The sequence below is a fragment of the Marmota monax genome, unplaced genomic scaffold (genome assembly GCF_021218885.2).
Source record: "Marmota monax isolate L192 unplaced genomic scaffold, Marmota_monax_Labrador192_F-V1.1 WCK01_AAM20220418_F8-fsc00086, whole genome shotgun sequence".
NCBI lineage: Eukaryota > Metazoa > Chordata > Mammalia > Rodentia > Sciuridae > Marmota > Marmota monax.
In genome coordinates this window covers 5,709,619-5,727,032 of record NW_026693086.1, presented here as the reverse complement: position 1 = coordinate 5,727,032, position 17,414 = coordinate 5,709,619, and the positions used below count along the sequence as shown (strand labels likewise).

The 17,414-nt window shown below is 38.4% G+C and overlaps 1 non-coding gene across 1 annotated transcript; it reads left to right on the top strand.

Moving 5' to 3' along the window:
- The first annotated feature begins 7,965 nt into the window (after positions 1 to 7,965).
- Positions 7,966 to 8,072, top strand: LOC124099577 (U6 spliceosomal RNA). Its single transcript, XR_006853993.1, has one exon. It is a non-coding gene; the product is annotated as a U6 spliceosomal RNA (small nuclear RNA).
- The last annotated feature ends 9,342 nt before the right edge of the window (positions 8,073 to 17,414 follow it).

Below are 17,414 nucleotides of genomic sequence, written 5' to 3'. Positions count from 1 at the left end.
GTTAGGGGGCTGGGTGGTGGTTCAGTGGTAGAACTCCTGCCTAGCATGTGTAAGGCATTGGATTCAATTCTCAGCACCATATATAAATAAATTAAATAAAGGTCCATTGACAACTAAAAAATATTTTTAAAAAGTTAATTTTTGTATGTTGAATCGTCCTTAGATAAATCCCAGTTGGTCTTGGTTTGCAATCCTTTTAATATGCTGCTGGATTTTGTTAGCTAGTATACTGCTCAGGATTTTTGTATCTATGTTCATAATTCTGTAGTTTCTGTTTTTTCCTGTGATGTCTCTATTTTTGGTATCAGGATAACCATGGCCTCATAGAATGAGCTAAGAAGTATCCTCTCTTTTTCTCTCTCTCTTTTTTTTAAGGGGGGAGGTATCAGAGATTGAATTCAAGGGCACTAAACCACTGAGCCACATCCCCAGACCTACCTATTGTTTGTTGGGAAGAGTGTTCTCTAGAGTTGCTTAGCACCTCACCATTACTGAGGCTGGCTTTGAACTCATGATCCTCCTGTCTCAGCCTCCCAAGTTGCTGGGATTACAGGCATGTGCCATTGCACCTGGTTCCTATTCTCTTTTTGAAGAGTTTATGAAAGATTGGGTAATTCTTCCTTAAGTGTTTGGTAGAATTCACCAATAAAAACTTTTTGTGTAGGGAAGCTTTTTAAAATTATTATTACTAATATAATTTCTTGTTATAAGATGGCTCAAATTTTTTTTATTTCTTCTTGATTCAATTTTGGTATTTTATGTATTTTCAGACACAAACACTTATTCATTTCATCCAGGTTATCTAATTTGTTTGTGTACAATAGTTCATAGTATTCTCTGATAAAATTTTATTTCTGTAAGGTCAAGAGTAATGTCCCTCCCTTGTTTCTGATTTTTGCAACTTGAGTCTTCTCTCTCTCTCTCTCTCTCTCTCTCTCTCTCTCTCTCTGTCAATCTAGCTAAAGGTTTATAAATTTTGTTAGTGTTTTCAAAGAATTAACTATGATTTGGTTGGTTTTCTACTCTTTCTAGTCTCCGTTTATCCCTACAATTTATTTTTTCCTTTTATTTACTAAATTTATAATATAGTTTTATATATAAATTCATATATAGTTTACTCCTTTTTTAGTTTCTTCAGGTGTTATTAATTTTTCTTGTTAAATGTAGATGTTTACATCTATAAATGCCCCTCTGGGCACTGCTTTCTCTGCATCCTTTATATTTTTGTATGTGACTGTCTCGACCCCTTGCCCGCAAGGAAGACGCAACTCAGGAATCTTCTTTCAGCAGTTTATTCAGGCCCTTGATATTTCTTCTTCTCTTCCTCGGATGCCCCTCCCAGCCTTAATAAAGCATCTCAAGCCCCAATGCGAAGCTGCCACGTGGAGCTTTCTCATAGGGTGGTGAAAAACCATGCACCAACTCTCCCAAATAAGGAGTTGTTTGTCACAGACCACAGCGGAGCCAGTGCCATCTTGTAATGGCGACCATAGTCTGCAGAAACGGCAGAAGCGGCTCACCACATGTGACTTTTTTCATTTTAATTTGTCTCAAAGTATTTGCTAATATCCCTGTGATTTCTTCTTTGAATCATTTGTTGTTTAAGAGTTTGGTATTTAATTTCCACTTTGAATTTTCCAGTTTTTGTCTAGTTATTGATTTCTAGTTTTACACCATTGTGGTTGGAGAATATACTTTGTATTTTTCTAATCTTTTAAATTTGAGATTTGATTTATGCCTCTATCCTGGAGACTCTTCCTTTGTATTTGAGAAGAATGTATTTTGCTAATGTTGGGTAGAATGTTCTCTAAAATCCTGCTAGGTCTAATTGGTTTATAGCATTGTTCAAGTCCTTTATTTCCTCATTGATTTTCCTTCTAGTTGTTCTATCCATTACTGAAGGTGAAGTATAGAAGTTTCCAAATTTATTGCAGAACTGTCTCTCCCTTCAATTGTGTCAATTTTTGCTTCCTCTTTTTGAAGCTTTGTGTAAATGTTTATAATTCGTCATCTTGATGAATTGACCCTTTCAAAAACATATGATATTCTTCTTTTGTACACCCCCCCAAAAAAAATTTTTAAACACTTGGGATCAAACACAGGACTTTGTACTTACTAAGCAAGCATTCTACAACTGAGCTATATCCCCAGCCCTTTTAATTTCATTTTGAGACAGAGACTCACTAAGTATTCCAGGCTAGCCTAGAACTTGTGTTTCTCCTACCTTGGCTTCCTGAGTAGTGGGGATTACAGGTATATGCCACTGTGCCTGGCTACTCTTTTAACAATTTTTTTTTTTTAGAATTTTTTAATACTTATTTTGTAGTTTTTGGTGGACACACATCTTTATTTTTTTATGTGGTGCTGAGGATGGAACCCAGTGCCCCGTGGGCATGCCAGGCGAGCACGTTACCACTTGAGCCACATCCCCAGCCCTCTTTTAACAATTTTTTTACTTAAAATCTATTTTGTCTGATATTAGCATAGCCTCCCCTGGTCTCTTTTGGATACAGTTTTCATGCAGCATTTTTTTTCTATCCATTTACTTTAATTTTCTTTGTTTCTTTGAATCTAAAGTCTCTTCTAAACAGCATATTGATGAATCCTGTCTTCTTTTTGTTTTTGAGTCATTCTGATATTCTTTGCCTTTTCTGTGTGCTTATTTTGTTTGTTTTGTGCTGGGGATTGAACCTCAACATGTTAGGCAAGCACTCTACCACATTCTAACACTGAGCTACATATACAGTCATATATTTTGAGATGAGATCTTACTAAGTTGCCCAGTCTGTCCTGGAATTCATGATCCTTCTGCTTCAGCCTTCTGAGTAGTTGGTATTATAGACATGTACCACTAGAACTAGTTAATCTCTGCCTTTAAATTTTTTTTTTTTTTTTTAGTTGTGGATGGACATATTACTTTTATTTTTTATTTATTTATTTTTATATGGTACTGAGGATCAAACCCAATGCCTCACATGTGTGAGGCAAGCGCTCTGCCACTGAGCCACAACCCCAGCCCAAAACTCTGCCTTTTAATAGGAAAGTTTAATCCATTTACATTTAAAGCAATTATTGATAAGGATTTATTTGACCATTTTGTTGTTTTCTGAGAATCTCAGGTCTTTTTTTTCCCCTAATTTCCTCCATTATATCCTTCTTTTGTGTTTGTTTTTTATAGTGTACATTTTTATTCTCTTATTTCCTCTTTATATACTTTATAATTAATTTCTTAGCTGTTAATTTTAGAATTACAATTGACATCTTAAATTAAAATAACCTAGTTTTAAATTACTATCAATATAGCTTAAATAATATTCAAAAACTGTCCTCCTACCAGGCACAGTGGCACATGCTTGTCATTCCAGCAACACAGGAGGCTGAGGCAGGAAAATCACAAGTTTGAGGTCAGGCTGGACAACTTAGCAAGACCCTGCCTCAAAATGAAAAATAAAAAGAGCTGGGGATGCAGCTCAGTGTGGACTAATCCTATGCTCAATTCCCACCAGTGAAAAAAAAACATCCAATTCTCCTCCTATATAGCTCTATCCTTCATCCTTTATATTGTTATTGTCATAAATTACTTCTTTATACACTGTACGCCCAAGAACATAGACATAATTATTGTTTATATTTTATATGTGGAAAAAAGGGATATTACAAACACAAAAATACAAAGATTCTGGCTTTTATATTTACCTATCTAGTGGTCTTTTTTTTTTTTTCCTGCTACTGGGTATCGAAGCCAGTGGTGCTCACTGAGATACATCTCCAGTTCCTTTTATTTTTTTATTTTGAGACAGGATCTCGCTGTGTTGCCCAGGCTGCCTTGAACCTGTGATCTTCCTGCCTCAGCCTCCCAAATTGCTGGGATTATAGGCGTGTACCATCATGGCCAGCTACCTATGTGTTAGTTTTTGTTCTCCCCTCCCATGTCTTTGAGTTATTTATCTAGTGTGCTTTCACATCACTTGAAGGACTTCCTTTAACATCCCCTGGAGGGCATGTTTACAAGTGACACACTCCCTTGTTAATATCTTAATTCCTCTTTCCTTTTTTTTTTTTTTAAAGCATTTTTTTTTTTTTTTTTTAAAGAGAGAGTGAGAGAGAGGTAGAGAGAGAGAGAATTTCAACATTTATTTTTTAGTATTTGGCGGACACAACATCTTTGTTTGTATGTGGTGCTGAGAATCGAACCCGGGCCGCACGCATGCCAGGTGAGCGCGCTACCGCTTGAGCCACATCCCCAGCCCTCCTCTTTCCTTCTTGAAGGACAGTTTTGCCAAATACAGAATTCATGATTGACAGTTTCTTTCTGCACTTTTAAGTATGTCACCTCACTGTCACTTTTCTGGTGAGAAATTGGCCACTAATCTTATTGAGGATCCTTTGTACATTAGAAGTTGCTTCTTCTTCTTCTTCTTTTTTTTTTTTTTCTGCTTTCAAGATTCTCTGTTTAGCTTTGACTTTTGATGATTTAATTATAATGTATCTCAGTGTGGACCTCTTGGCTTTACCCTAGTTGGAGTTAAGTTTATTGGACGTGTGAGTTCATATTTTTTTTGTTTATTTGTTTCTTTGTTTTCTAAATCAAATTTGGGGAGTTTTCAAATATGATTTCTTCAGATTGTCAATCTCTCTCCTGCTAAGATGCCAATTATGATAATATTGGTATGATTTATGATGTCTAGCAAGTCTCTCAGGCTCTGCTAATTTTTCTTCATTCTTTTTCCTTTCTAGTCCTAAGATTGGGTAATTTCATTTCATTTGACCTATCTCCAAGTTCACTGCTTCTTTTATAGGTCTGCTATTGAATATATCTTGTTCATTTTTCATTTTCTTACATTAATCCTATTTTTTATTTTATGTATTTCCTGATATTTTTATATCTTGGGGCCTTAGTGATCTGGAACAGGCAATTCCTAGAAATGATAAATGACTCATCTGCAAGTGTGCCTTTCATATGCGAAACAAATGGTCCAAAACCCATACTCCAAACCAATTCCTTTATTGAACTTTTACATTCTAAGGCATAATACCCCTGTAATAGTCACACCCTGGCCAGATACCAGACAACTTGGACAGTCCCCAATCCCAGGAGCATGCTGAAATTATTCAAATTTGCCAGTCCTAAACCTGTTTATCCCAGTTTGCCTAGTTCTTCCCATAGAAACTGCAGTAGATGCTGGGTGTGGTGGTGCATAGCTGTAATCCCAGTGACTCAGGAGGCTGAGGTAAGAGGATCACAAGTTTGAGACTAGCCTCAGCAACTTGGTAAGGCCATAGGCAATTAGTGAGACCCTATTTCAAAATTTAAAAAAAAGGGGTTGGGGCTGTAGCCCAGTGGTTAAGCACCCCTGGGTTCAATCCCTAATACCAAAAAAAAAAAAAAAAGAATCTATAATAAAGGCTCTTGCCTACATTGTCTTCCTCTTTCCTCTGCCTCATGAATGACCTGAGAACTTTCCCTATGTGCTCCTGCATGGTATTTGGTGCCTCCTGTTAAGGATCACTTGATCCCAGGAGTTTGAGACCCTCCTGAGCAACATACTTATTCCTTCTTCTTCTTTTATTTTTTAGCAGTGCTGAGGATTGAACCCAAGTTCTCACACACGTTAGGCAATCACTCTACCACTGTTACAGTCCCAGCCCTAGTTCTTCCTTCCTGACAGTCATTTCCATGTCTGTATATCTTAACTGATTAAAACAAATCTTATATAAATCTTATATGTATTTTGAATATCAGTTATTGTATTTTTTAGTTCCAAAATTTCTATTTGGTTCCTTTTTATAACTTTTTTCTACTGATATTCTATATTTGTTTTGACATTCTTCTCTTGGTTTCCCTCAGTTCTTTTTTTTTTATTGGTTGTTCAAAATATTACAAAGCTCTTGACATATCATATTTCATACATTAGATTCAAGTGGGTTATGAACTCCCATTTTTACCCCAAATACAGATTGCAGAATCACATCGGTTACACATCCTCAGTTCTTTGTCTATGGTTTCCTTTAGCTCTTTGAGCACATTATAAACGGTTGACTTGAAGTCTTTGTCTAGTAAGCCCCAATTCTCTGCTTCCTCAGGTACAGTTTCTACTTTTTTTTTTTTCTTGTATTCTTCCTGTATACTTCCTATTTTCCTCCCCAAACAGGATATTTTGAATATTATGGGGTGGGGAGAAAGAGCGAGAGGGAGGATGGGAGGGTTGGGGAGAGGGAGAGGTGGGAGAGGAAAGGACAAGGAAGGGGAGAACATTCTTTAGGTCTTTGCAGGTTGTCTTGTCTTGGGTACTCCCTCAACATTTAGTCAGATCATTTACAACTCTGCCTTAGCCTTCATTTCCTGCTTGTGCTGAACCTAAAGACCAACTAGAGGCAAAAGCTTATAGTATGGTTTTTTCAAATATTTTCTGATTAAGCATTGTGCCCTGAATGTGGGAGCTGTTCAAGGCTCTATTTTATCTATCTATCTATCTATCTATCTCTCTATTTATTTATTTATATTAGGGATTGAACCCAGGGATGCTTAACCACCAAATCACATCCTCAGACCTTTTTAATATTTTATTAGAGACAGACTCTCGCTGAGTTGTTTAGGGCCTCACTAAGTTGCTGAGGCTGGGTTTGAACTTGTGATCCTCCTGCCTCAGCCTCCCCAGTCACTAGGATTACAGAAGTGTGCCACCATACCTGGCTATTTTTTTTTAAATTTTTTGAGACAGGGTCTTGCTGAGTTGCTTAGGCCTTGCTAAGTTGCTATGGCTTTCTTTGAACTCATGATCCTCTTGCCTCAGCCTCCCAAACTGCTGGGATTACAGGTATGTGCCACGATACCTGGCTACATCCCATCTTTTTTCACCAGGTTTTTTGGCAGTTCTAGGGAGAAATAGGCTGTAAAAGTCTCTACTCTGACATTTAAATTTTTTTTAAATTGTAGATAGACACAATACTTTTATTTTTTTTTATACGGTGCTGAGGCTCTAACCTAGTGCCTCACACATGCTAGGCAAGTGCTCTAGCCCAGAGCCACAATCCCAGCCCCTCTACTCTGACTTTTGCACTGTTTTCAACCATATGAAATCAGGTGTCTCTACGACACAAAGTGTAGACCTCTTGAGGCTAACTGTTATGCTTGCCATTGGATCCCCCAGCACACAGGGACCCTCCAAAATGATTTGTCAAATGAATGGAGCTTTTCAGTAGCCATTTAAAAGCCTTAACCTTGATCTTGGCTTCAGTGTATGGCCACATTCTTAGCCCTTTTTTATTTTTTATGTAGAGACAGGGTCTCCCTGAGTAGCTTAGGGCCTCACTAAGTTGATGAGGCTGGCTTTGAACTTGTGATCCTCCTGCCTCAGCCTCCCGAGCTGCTGGGATTATAGGTGTGTGCCACCATACCTGAGGAGAAAGCAGAATTCTAAGTGCTACCTGCCTCCTGAACTTAATGACAGGCCCTGTGTGCCCTTCCAGACCCTCTTTCTCCTTCTCCATAACATATGCATATTATTCTTTTTTTCCCATTTAATGTGTATATTTTGGAGATCTATCCACATTAGCAAAGATTTATATCTAGTTTATTGATCTCCTTTACAATACACAAAGAATACAGAGTGAAGTAAAAAAGGGAAGAGGCTTTTAACAAAAAGACCTGACTTCATTTTTACATTTCACAATACAAATAAAACTGCACTTTTCCTTTCTAATTTATCCCCTCCAAAACTATTCTCTGTCTGATAAGAATGGGGAGCAAGTCTTTGTTGTCATGCTGTTAAAAAACTTCCAGAGTCATAACCCTATGATCTCCTAGTGACGTAGAATACGTAATATAAAGAGGGTCCCCTTGCCAGGCACGGTGACCCACACCTGTAATCCCAGAGACTCTGGAGGCTGAAGCAGTTAGATCACAAGTTCTATGCCAGCCCGGGCAATTTCATAAGACCCTCCCTTAAAACAGAGAAAGACTGGGTGCACACTTCAGCAGCAAATATACAAAAATTGGAACAATATAGAAAAAATTATCATGGTCCCCGGACAAGAATGACAGGCAAATCCATGAAAGATTCCATATTAAAAAGAAAGAAAAAAGGGGGGTGGGACTGGGATGTATCTCAGTGGTAAAGTGTCCCTGGATTTATTTATAAATAAATAAATAGGCTCCCCTCCTTCCATTGCTGTCTGATCATCATTCCTGGCTAAGTGGGCACCATCATGGGACAAGCAAGAGGTCTCATCATTTGGAGGACAGGCAACAGTGGCATGTGGCATGCCTTCATTCCAGGAGCAGGTTCCATAAGCATCATCCCAGGAAGAGGAGGGCCCATCACTGACATCATGACAGGGCCTTCCATGTGGGGTGCTGGCATCTTACCAGGCTGAGGAGGACTGCTGGGAGGTGGGATCTGCCAAAGTAATTGCAGAGAAGGGAGTAGGAGAATGCTTCCTTGTTGTTGAATACAGCCGTTGCTGTGTCAATCAGGCTCTGAGCCTACTCTTGCATCCATTTCTTTTTCTGTACTGGGGATTTAACCCAGGGGCACTTAACCACTGAACTATATTCCTAGCCCTTTTTATTTTTAATTTTGGAACATGGTCTTGCTAAATTGCTTAGGACCTTGGTAAGTTTCTGAGGCTGGCTTTGAACTTGTGATCCTCCTACCTCAGCCTCTCCAGCCACTGGGATTACAGGCCTGCACTTCCATGCCCAGCTTCCTCCATTCATTTCTGATAGGAGACTTTCATATTCTCTTGTGTTTCCTATCATTGCCATGTTTCTTTCTCACAGAAGAGCATCATGAGTGAGGAATATGTTATAGTAGTTGCAATAAAACTTGGGCCTGTTGCTCTAAAGATCATTGACCACTTGGTTCTGTGCTGCCTGGAAAATCTGAACCTAGATTTTATATTAAACGTATTACCTGGACTCAAATATTATAGAAACTAAGAGCATAGACTCTAGACTTAGACGACCTTTGTTTAAATACTTGCTTTGCCACTTATTAGACAGGAATTTTGCAAATTCCTCTCATTTTCTACATCTAAAAAGGGGTAGGGGGTGGGGATAATAATAGAAGGTTTTTCATGAGGTTTTCATTTGAGATGTAAATTAAATAATTCCTGAAAGGCATGTAGCTCTGTGTTTAGTATACAGTAGCTTTCATTAAAAGATCTATCTGGAACAGGAAATCCAAATAGAAAATTAAGAAAACAATGCCTTTTACAATAGCATCAAAAAGAATAAAATAGGACTGGGGGTGTAGCTCAGTGGTAGAATGCTTGCTTGTCTAGCATGTGGGAGGCCCTGGGTTTGATCCCCAGCACTACAAAAAATAAAAATATAAAATAAAATACTTAGGAATAAGACAACTCATAAAATGAGAGTAAATATTTGAAAATTATATATCTGATAAGACTAATTTGCATGATAAATAAAGATCCCTATAACTCAACAACAAAATTGCAAATAACCTAACTCAAAAATGGGCATTGGCAGGCATGGTGGCACATGACTGTAATCCCAATGACATGAGAGGCTAAGGCAGGAGGATTGCAAATTCAAGGCCAGCCTCAGCAACTTAGCAAGGCCCTAAGCAACTTAGCAAGATCCTGTATCAAAATAAAAAATAAAAATAAAAATTTTAAAAAGGGCTGGAAAAGTGGATCAGTGGTAGAGTTCCCCTGGGTTCAATCTCCAGTAAAACACCCCCCCACACACACATACACACACACTATGCACAAAGGGCACAGGATATAGATACTTCTCCAAAGGAACAGAAATAGATAATAGATATTTCTCCAAAGAAGATAAACAAATGATAAATAAGCACATAAAACATGTTAAATATAATTAGTTATTTGGGAAATGCAAATTAAAACCACAATGAGATACTATTTCCAGTATACTAGAATGGATATTATCAAAAAGATGATAAGTGGGCTGGGTGTGTGTCAGTGGTAGAACACTTGCCTAGCAGACTGAAGATCCTGGGTTCAATCCCCAGTGGAAAAAACAAACAAACAAACAAAATGGGGTAGGGGAGAAAGGAAGGAAAAGTGTTGATAAAGATGGAGAAATTGGAACCCTTGTACATTACTGACGGGAATGTAAAATTGTACTGCCATTTTGGAAAACACTTTGGTAGTTTCTCAAAAAGCTAAACTTACAATTAAACTATGATCCAGTAATTTTACTCCTAGGAATCTACCGAAAGGATTTGAAAACAGAGACTCAGATATATACTCGAATACCAATGTCCATAGCAACATAACTCACAGTAGCCAAAAGGTGGAAATAATCTAAGTGTTCATTAATACTTAGATTACATTCTATGTAAATTTTTAGTGTAATAAAAAAATTAAGAAAAAATAAATAAATTAGGCAGGTCCTTCTTAAAAACAAAACAAATTTTACCATCTAGTAAGGCTGGTAAGGGGATTTGGATGTTTTAAAGAAAAAAAATTACCTATTTGATGATAGAATAGTGTATTGCAACCAGTAGATCAAAGACACATCTGTACTCATATTTCTTTTTTTGTTTTGTTTTTTGTTTTTTTTAGTTGAAGGTCCCTTACTGGTCCTGCTTCCATGAATGGTCAAAACCAAGAGAAGGGACTGGGGTTGTGGCTCAGTGGTAGCGTGCTCACCTAGCACATGTGAAGCACTGGGTTCAAACCTCAGTACCACATAAAAATTAAATAAAGATATTATGTCCACCTACAACTAAAAAATAATAAATATTAAAAAAAAATAAACAAAAGAAAAGGGAGGGGAACCAGCCAGCACAGGGAGAGATCATCTCCACAATATTCCATTTATACACAGAACTAAACAGACAAGCACAGAGTCACTATTAGGGTTAGAAGTTGGCAGCATGGGATGAGGAAGAACAAGTGAGAAATAGGGGTGTCATTAAAAAAAATACAGCCCCCCCCAGTGGGTGCCTGGGAGAAGACTTGGTTTGTTTCAACCCAAGAGGAATAGAATATCAAAATCAGTTTGGGAAGGCAAAACCTCAGAGATGAAGGGAGGAGGAAAACCCAGGGGGTAAGGGGGCTGTTTGGCAACTGGAGTGAAGGGAATGCCTTTCCCTGCTGGGATTCCCCCAGGCCCTCCCAGCTGGCAGGAAGTGGGCAGCTGCAACCCCCTAGGGCAGGTCTGGGACTGCCAGATGCTCAAGGTAGAAGGCTGGAGGGGGCTCACAAAGGCTTGCCCTCCAGAGAGATGATGGCCCTGCCCCCCAGTTTTTCAGCCAGGGAGCAGCAATCCTTGACCTCCTTGTAATAGTTTTGCTTGTAACTCGTGCTTGATCCCTGTCAGCTTCTTCTTGTTGAAGCCCTTGGAAATGACAGATAATTTTGCTCTTAAGGGGTGCAGATCCAGGGGCCCAGAAGATAAACACCAGGTCTTCCTTCTTGCTCTCCTTGGTCTCGTAGGCTGTGTCTCATATTTCTTGCAGCACTCTTCCCAATAGCCAAGATATGGCACCCACCTAGGTGCCCATTGACACATGGATAATGAAAACATGATATTTACATGCTGGAATATAATTCAGCCATAAAAACATGAAATTCAGTCATTTGGAGCAACATGAATGGAACTGGAGGACATTAGGCTAAAAGACAAATGCTGCATGTTCCTACATATATGTGGAAGCTACAAAATTGATGTCATAGAAGTAGAGAATAGAATAATGGTTATTAGCCAGAAGCAGTGGTATACGCCTGTAATACCAGCTACCTGTGGTGGCTGAGACAGGAGGATGGCAAGTTCGAAGTCAGCCTCACAACTTTGTGAGTCCCTGTCTCAAAAAAAAAAAAATATCTATCTATCTATCTATCTATATATATATAGATAGATAGATAGATAGATATAGATATATATCTATAGAGAGAAAAGAATAGAGGTTCATAGAGTCTAGGAAGAGTGTAGGGGAGGGGAAGGAGGGATAAAAGAGGATGGTTTGTGGATACAGGGATACAGTGGATTGGAAGAATAACTTTGATGTTCTATAGCACAGCAGGGTAACTATGATTAATAACAATTAGTTGTATGTTTCAAAATAGCTAGTAAAGAGGATTTTGAATGTTTCAAACACAAAGAAATGAGATATATTTATATCTATATCTATCTATATATCTATATCTAGATAGATATAGATATATAGATATATATATATCTGAGGTGATCTGCAAATTACCCTGATCATTATACATTTTATACATATATTGAAATGTTACACCATACCCTTTAAATATGTACAATTATTATGTGTCAATTAAGAATAAAAATATATTTTAAAAAAGAATTGGGGATATAGCTCAGTTGGTAGAGTGCTTACCTAGCATACAAAAGGCCCTGGGTTCAATCCCCAGCACCACAAATAAATAAATAAAAAAGAATTAAAATAGTGGTTGCCTTTAGACCTGAAAGATAGGAACTGAGTGGGAAAGGAGTTAAGGAAGTTTCTGGGTGCAGAAAGTGACTAAGGTGTTAACAGGGACATTACATTTTTTCAGAACTCTTTATACTGAACTTCTGTGAGTTTCACTCTATATTAAGTTTTACCTCAGTAAAAAACAAAACATGGTTAGTTACTACTAATCCTTTCATTTACTGTTCTTGACATGTTTGAATAAAGTAACATTTAAAGGCCATTAAATGAGCTGGCTGTGGTGATGCTGGCCTGTAATCCCAGCCATTTGGGAGGCTGAGGCAGGTGGATCACAAGTTGGAGGCCAATTGCAGCAATTTAGCATGGCCCTCAGCAACTTAGTAAGACCTGGTTTCAAAATAAAAAGAGTTGGGGAAGTAGCTCAATGGTAAAGCACTCCTGTGTTCAAACTCCAGTACTGGAAAAAAATTAATTAATTAAATGTTGTACCAATTTAAGCCTTAGCTAATTTAGTTATTTTTCTCCATCTTCTCACTTGTCTGGGGTCTTTAATCATTAAATTTAAATTTAATTTAAATTGTTAAATTTAACAATTTTTGTTTTTATGTATTTTTAAAATTTTATGTTAGTTTTCTTAATTTATGGGTTTTTGTTTTGGTACTGGGATTGAATTCAGGGGCACTCAACCACTGAGCCACATCCCCAGCCCTATTTTGTAGTTTATTTAGAGACCGGGTCTCACTGAGTTGCTTAGTGCCTCGATTTTGCTGAGTCTGGCTTTGAACTCGCCATTCTCCTGCTTCAGCCTCCCCTGCTGCTGGGATTACAGGCCTGCACCACTGTGCCTTACTTAATTTATGGGTCTATGTTTGTAAATCTTTTTCTTCTTTTTGGTAGTATGAATTGAACCCATGGATGCTTTACTCCTGAGCCATATCTCCAGACATTTTTATTCTTTTGAGACAGGGTCTCCTTAAATTTCTGTGTCTTGCTAAATTGCCTGGGCTGGTCTTGACTATGTGATCCTCCTGCCTCAGCCTCCTGAGTCATTGGGATTACAGACATGTGCAAACATGCCCAATTGTTTGTATGTCTATTCCGAACATATCTCTTCTATTCCAGGTTTAGAAACATGATCTCATATTTGTTCCATTATTTTTATAGTTTTTTTTTTTTTTTTGTGTGTGTGTGTGTGAGAGAGAGAGAGAGAGAGAGAGAAAGAGAGAGGGAGAGAGGGAGGGGAATGTAACTATTGATTAGCTGGAGATAGTGGGCAACTTTCTTAGTATTGCCAACTCTTAGTTTTCTTATCCATTAAGTAGGGATAATATTTTGTTCTTCATATGTTTGAATAGGCCATTAAATGTTTGACCTATTTATTTTTTTCTTGTTATTTTATTTTATTTTTTTTAATTTTTATTTTTTATTAGTTGCTTGAGACAATACAATGATCTTTGTTTGACCTATTTAGAGGGTAACAATTGCTTTGTTATTATAAATATTTTTTGCAGTACTTGAACTTTGGGGTGAACTACATCCCCAGTCCTGTTTAATTTTATTTCAATTCTGGGTCACACTAAATTGCCCGTGCTGGCCTCAAACTTGTGATCCCCTCCTTCCTCAGCCTCCTGAATCACTAGGATTACAGGTGTATGCCACTGTACCTGGCTTCCAGTGCTGGAGATTAAGCCCAGGGCCTCTTGTATGCTAGGCAAGTGCTCTAGCACTGATGTCCACCCCCACTCTATTATGTTATTAACTGTGTGTTATGGCATTTGACATTTTACCTTAATCCTTTGTGTATCTGGCTCTTTCATTAAGCCTGTCTTCAGTGATAGGAAACATGGTTTCCTCCAGTGCCTATCCAGGTGCTTGGCATTTAGCAAGTGTTTAAATGTTTGTTTAATGAATGGATTTGTTGGTTGAATGGATGAACAACACAGAATAAAAACCAAGTACAAGCTGGGCATCGTGGTACATGCCTGTAATCCCAGTGGTTTGTGGGGCTGAGGCAGGAGGATTGAGAATTCAAAGCCAACCCCAGCAATGGTGAGGTGCTAAGCAACTCAGTGAGACCCTATCTCTAAATAAAATACAAAATAGGGCTGGGGATGTAGCTCAGAGGTTGAGTGCCTCTGAGTTCAATCCCTGATAACAACAACAAAAAAAAGTACAAAAGGGAAAATGAATAAATATTAATGAATAGTTTTATTAAGCAGTTTTTATATGAAATTAAACACAAAACTAAAGTAAAACTAGAGCAGAGAAAAAACTTAGATATAACTATTTAATACCTACATTGGGTTCTTGTTCAAGTATGGGCTCCAAAAGGACTGAGGTTCTACTTATTGAAACAGTAGAAGTTTAAGTGAGCAGGCATTTTTCTTCGGAGAGTCTATAGTCAGATTATAGTTCCAGGAGGCCAGGGATCAGAAATACTTTGCCCACCAATGTATTCCTAGCTTGCAGCATAGAACCTGGTGGCCAAGAGATGTTTATGACTGGATGAAATGCTTTCATCAGATCTTCAAGTTTTTTTTTTTTTTTGGGGGGGGGGGCGGGAGGCTGGTACTAGGGATTGAACTCAAAGGCACACAGCCACTGAGCCACATACCCAGCCCTATTTTGTATTCTATTTAGAGACAGGGTCTGAGTGAGTGCTTCACCATTGCTGAGGCTGGCTTTGAACTTGTGATCTCCTGCCTCAGCCTACAGAGCCACTGGGATTACAGGTGTGTGCCATCACGCCCAGTTCAAGGCTTTTAAAAATCATTTATTTATTTATATGCGGTGCTAAGAATCAAACCCAGTGCCTCACACATGCTAGGCAAGAGCCCTACCACTGAGCCACAATCCCAGCCCCTCAAAGGGTTTTTTAACCCTTCAAATAACCTAGAAGGAAAAAAACAAAAACAAAAAACAGATCTCTGGGAAAAGCTTTATGCAGGCCAGAGCTCTGGGAGGAATTTATCAACATGGAATGATCAAGAAACCCTCCCTCCATCTCCTTTAAGGGACTAAGTGATTCTCTATTGGCTTTCTGATTCTCACAGGTTAGGCTGTGCCAAGCTTGATTCATAAACCGACTTCTGTCACCTACCATCTGTGTGACCTTCATTAAATTATTTAGGCTAGAGAGCAGGTTTCCATAGTAACATCCACCTTAAAGGCCTGTAGGGTGGATTTCTTCAAAAGGGGTGATATAGTGTTGGAGTGTTAAGGTGTACAACTAACGTTATGTCTTCTGTTCCCCCTGCCGCACGTGCTTTGTAAAATATCTGTTCACAGGGAGTGCCATGGGGCACACCTGTAATTCCAGTGACTCCAGAGGCTGAGGCAGGAGTTAACATGTTGGAGGTCAGCCTGAGCAACTTAGCAAGAACCTAAGCCACTTAATGAGATTCTGTTTCATAATAAACATAAAAGCCCGGTGGTGGGCTCTCCTGTAGTCCAAGTGGCTCTGGAGTCTGAGGCAGAAGGATCATAGGTTCAAAGCCAGCCTCAGCAACAGTGAGGTGCTAAGCAACTTGGTGAGACCCTGTCTCTAAATAAAATACAAAATAGGGCTGGGGATGTGGTTTAGTAATTGAGTGCCTCTGAGTTCAATCCTTAGTACCTTAAAAAAATAAATAAGGCTAGGAATGTAACTCAGTGGTAAACTGCCCCTGGGTTCAATCTCCAGTATCAAAACAAACATACAGAAACCCTTTGTTCACGGCAGTAGATGAGAATTCTCTGGACTCAAGGCCATTCCTTTTTCTAATCAGTTTGCCTCTACTAGTCCACAGAATTACTTAGTTTAGCAACATAAAAAATATCAATTATGATCATTTACAAGAACTCTGTCCAAGTATGCATAATGACTTCACAATACAAGAATAATGAGGGAAATTCACATTTGTTGCTCTCCTGTGGTGTATCAGTACTACGCTGGGCACTTTGATGCCTATCTTACCCTGCAAATTAGACTTCTCAGTATATAAAAGAATTGACAAAGATCTCGCCAGATGGATATTAATTTTATAACTGGATCATAGCAGGCATTTTAAAAACTGTTAACTGAATAAACTGTTTGGGGTTTTAAACTAAATTTCAAAAATGGTTAAGCATGGGCAGATGTGCTCCCAGCTTTATAATGAGACTAGAATTTGGAAAATTCTCTGGGGGAACCTCCCTGTTCATCTCCAGCATGTTTTTCTATTTTTTATTTTGAGACAGGGTCTTGCTAAGTTACTTAGGGACTCACTAACTTGCTGAGGCTGGCTTTGAACTTGAGATCCTCCTGCCTCAGCCTCCAGAACCACTGGGATTAGACCAAATGGTCTGCCACCTCACCCAGTGAACCAGAATCTTGTGGGAAAGAAATTGGTATTAGGAAACTAGGGCTGAAGTTCTGGTTGAGGCTTAACTGGATTGAGCGACTTGGGGCAAGTCTCTTATCCTCTCTGGGCCTTAGCTTAGCATATGAAAAACAAAGGAGGGGGTTATTATTGAGCTTGTTCAGTTATTGAATATTTCCCAAACTTATATTCTAAGGTTCCCTATCAGTCATGTTTATTTTTCCTTTGAGATAAAAATACTTCATGTGCTTGGAACTTCAATGAAGTCAATCAATGACATTTATAAAGCACCTATTATATACTTTCTAGGAGCCTCCAGCCTGGAGCAACAATTGGAGACTGTCTAAAAATTAAAACAAACAAATAAATAAATGGAGCTGAAGATATAATTCTGTATGGGACTGCCCCTGGACTCAATCCTCAGTAAAGCCAAAAAAAAAAAAAAAAAAAAAAGACTTTTTGCCACTCAATGATTATGGTACCCTTGGCAAAAATCATTTGACCATCTATGCAAAGGTTTTTGCGCCATAAAACTTTTGCAGAAACCATGTGGTGTCTGCCTTAAGAAAGCTATGGTTAAGATTGGTTAAATGCTCAGATTCCTTTTCAAACGGTGTTTGTCCTCTGGCTGTGTGCTCAGTGGGCACTGGGCACATGTTTTTCCACGCTTTGCCTTTTAAGCTTT